This window comes from Balaenoptera musculus, chromosome 18, assembly GCF_009873245.2.
Source record: "Balaenoptera musculus isolate JJ_BM4_2016_0621 chromosome 18, mBalMus1.pri.v3, whole genome shotgun sequence".
NCBI classification, from domain to species: Eukaryota; Metazoa; Chordata; class Mammalia; order Artiodactyla; family Balaenopteridae; genus Balaenoptera; species Balaenoptera musculus.
The window spans coordinates 26,431,372-26,435,354 of NC_045802.1; the positions used below are offsets into that span (position 1 = coordinate 26,431,372).

The window sequence follows — 3,983 nt, forward strand, 5'->3', positions numbered from 1 at the left end:
ATATGTTTTTAGTGACAATGAATGAATATTTAGTTTGAGGAAAATGGCCTGAATACTGGGAAAACAAGCAGCTGACAAAATCTGTTAGACTCTAAAGCCGTCTTTCAAAAGACACAGTAAATTCACATATGCAAGAGTAGTATGTGGGAAATTGTGTGGCTCTTACGGGTTGAATGCACATACTTGTATGCTTGGGAACGGATAGGAAAAAGAAGTTATTAGATTTTTAGTTTGATCACTGATTGGTCTGCTATAGTTGTGAATATTCGCCTTTTTATTAAGATCTTAGGATGTAAGATAAAGTCTGGGAAGTCAAATGGAAAATTTCACCATCAATATCTAATATCTCTTGAGAATGCACTGAGAGGGCAGCAGTGCATTACGAGGACCCAGCAAGTTGATACGTAAATATTCTAGTGTCAGGAATTATGCCCGGCCCATATGGGCATGCGCGCCTGCACACACACACACACACACACACGCACACACATTAGGTTGAGCCATATGAAATCACTGTTTTTGCAAGTAAAATAAGCAATTTCATATGGTTCAACCTAACACAGTTTTCTGTTTGGGAGCTATGATTACAGGTAATCAAGCTTTATTTAAAAAAAAAAAATAAGAGTTCATACATTGAAAAGAGTATTGACTCCTGTAAAATCATCTCCATAGGGCTCTTGGGGCGCTGGGGGCGCGGTAGGCGACATGGCGCTGGTTCGCGGGGCTTCGGGGCAGGAGCCAGAGCCTCATGGCCACGTCAGCAGATGCTCGCTGGTTGACAGCAGAGGAGAGGAACCAAGTTATACTTGACCTTAAAGCAGCAGGATGGTCGGAATTAAGTGAGAGAGATGCCATCTACAAAGAGTTCTCTTTCAAAAATTTTAATCAGGCATTTGGCTTTATGTCCTGAGTTGCCCTACAAGCAGAGAAGTTGAATCATCACCCGGAGTAGTTCAATGTGTACAACAAGGTCCAGATAACTCTCACATCACATGACTGCAGAGGACTGACCCAAAGAGGTGTGAAACTGGCCAAGTTTATTAAAAAAGCAGCTGCTTCTGGATGACTTTTTCCAAAACGCATGTAAAATCTTATATACACATCTAGCTCCAATGTATTTTGAAGGCAATTTATCAATACATGAACAAATTAAGTTGTAAATTTAGTTCACCTTTTGAACGATCACATTTTGTAAAATCAGTGCTTAAACAAAAATGATTTAAACTTGAAAAAAAAAAATCATCCCCATAGAGTTCTGTTTCTGAAAATGCTGCATGGCTTAGGGCAATTCTGGAATAGTCCTAAACCTCAGGGTTTTCATTTCCTCAGTGCTTGGAAAACCATCTTTACCTTTTGAAGATGAGCTTGAATTTTGGAAATTAAAAAAAAAGTAATTCAAAATCACCTCTTTGAGTAAAATAATTTATACTGAATAAAACTAATTTGAGTTTTCTTTCAAATAAGCAGAATTTAATTATAAATAATGCAAAAAATTACTTGGGTGTCATATCAACCACCATAGCCATATCATTTTTGATTTAGAGATCAACTGGTCCAGAAGTCCTTACATTTTATTGAACCTAAAAATCCTTGGGGATTATTAATAATGCAATTTTGGGCACTTTGCTAGAGAGAGTCTGATTTATTAGGTTTAAGAAGAGACTTTGAAATCTACATTTTAAATACGCTTTTCAGATGATTCTGAGGCAGGAGGCTGTCTATCATACTTGGAATTGCCACTCTTGTCTGTAGAGATAGATACTGAAGTGCAGTGACTTGCTGACATTTACCCTAGTATACAGAAACTGGCCCGGAAGTAGAACTCCAGTCTCCTGGACTCCCAGGAGAGCCTCAGAAAGGGACTTCTTGGTCTGAATTGCAGTCCAGTACTTAATAAGCTGAGTGGCAGTCAACCACTTTTAAAAACCTGTATTTTAGGCCCATGTTTTCTCTTTTGTAAAATGGGGATAATACTGATACCAAGCTCATAGTGTTGTCTATGTAAATTGCTTATTATGGTGCCTAGCAGTAGTAATGGCTCAATGAACACTAGCCATTCTATTCTTATCCAAAAATTTCCTTTGTGGTTCTTTTATAGCTATTTCCTTTTCTGTACTTGTCCATTTTCATGGCTCCCCATGCCCCTGGCCACCCTTTTACAGGCATTTCTACATGGCATTCCTTCCCCATGACTTTGGTCACTTCTTGGTCCCTGGTACTGCCACCAGACTAGAGAATCGTGTTGAAAGGTAGCAATCAGTTATAATAACTCTCTGCAATCCTCCCTGAGAGGAACAGCTGGGTCTTTTCACATTTTGCCTTTATGCCCAATTAACCCCTAACTACAGCGCTATTGGCTTGTTTTTGTTGAAAAAAAAAAAAGTCTTCAACTGTGAAACCATAGAGTGCAGAGATTGAAAATATCAGCACAGAAATTCCCTCTTGGTGCCAGGTGAGTGAAGGACAAGGAGCAGGCAATGGGGAAGGGCAGCCAGAACAGCTGGTGGCATCTGCACTTGCCCAGGGCTCTTCAGAACTGGCTCAGAAGCCAGGGCACTAACGATGGTGCCAGAGGGAGAAAGCGTGAGGCATCCAAGCAAGGCACCAGTGAAGTGCCTGTATCTCTTCCCCATCTGTTCCTGTCACCCCTACACCCTCCCATTTGCTCACAAATAAATAGGCAATGGGCGACCAAATGCTGCCTGAGCTACCTGATGTTGCTAATTACTATGCCTGTTTAGAGCCAATTATCTCCACAAAAGCAAAACATCTTCATGTAGCATTCCAAATGGGTACTGTTTCGTCTGGGGCAGGGACAAATTGAACACTGGGGCTTAGTTCAGGCTAAAGGGGCTCTTCCTTGGCACAGTTTTCAAAGACACATTTGTTGTCTTTTTCTCTTTCTTTTAATTTTATTGTAGCTTTGCAGATGCTACAATTCCTAAAAATGCAGGAAGCACGATTGGGTGGGATAACTCTGTGTAGATAGATTTGTATGTATCTTTTCATCTGTGTAAAAAAAATATAAATAATACACAATAGATGCAGAATGCATATAGTCAGTTTAACAAACCAATCAGATCTTATTCCTAGTTTGAACCCTGTAAGTATTTCTCCACTCTCTCTCAATTGCATTACGGTTAAAAGGTATAATATAAATGTACTATGTGGGACCTCCATGTAACACAATTATGCATATATTTATTCAAACTTTTGCTGGGAATCTACTCTAGGACTTTATTTATTTAGTACAAATGGTTGGATAAAAACCGTTAGGCTAACTCTCTTCTCTTTAGTATTGTGAAATGATGCTTACATAAGACAAATGAAGTGTAAATCTGCAATAATGATCTGATTTTTCTGGTCAAAACATTTCACCTAAGGGAAAGGTGTGCTATAAATAATACATATTCACTGCTGCTCTGATTAGTGTCTTTGGACAATTACTCAGCTCTTACCCCTTTGTTGATAGGTACAGGCTGAGTCATTGCTCTCCAGTGTCACTATGGGAAGGAAAGAAGATAATTTATATGAAAAGCATATGCATGGTTTCATTCTCTTCTCTAAATGGAGGAAGTTGCCACAAGGAAGCCAAGTACCTGGAGAGAGAGGATGCTGACAAATGCATTTCTGAGCTGTGGAAACACCTGGGAAAGGCTGGGTTTTCTTGGGCATGCTTCCATTTTCTCCTTTGCTTCTCTAGAGGAGAGGACCCTAATATGTCATGGTGAATGTCCACAAATTAGCTGACGTCAATGTTAAATAGAGAGTTTTGCAGCATCCCTCGGGTCACTCATTCCTTCACTACGGTGATGGCTGTGGGTCCCAGTGGTGAGAGGGGCACACAAGGACCTGTTCCTGTGGGGTTTCCAGTCTAGCTAAGGGGAACCTTGCAGGGAGAACAGAAGGGGTTTACTCACTAATTGGAGTTAGAGAAGCAACACCAAGATACTTTAAGGCCTAAGAATGCAGTTTTTCTTCAC

General features: G+C 40.1%; 1 pseudogene; it reads left to right on the plus strand.

Annotated features, from left to right (window-relative positions):
- Window positions 1-748: 748 nt before the first annotated feature.
- LOC118884419 lies at window positions 749-1,066 on the plus strand (annotated as a pseudogene).
- The last annotated feature ends 2,917 nt before the right edge of the window (window positions 1,067-3,983 follow it).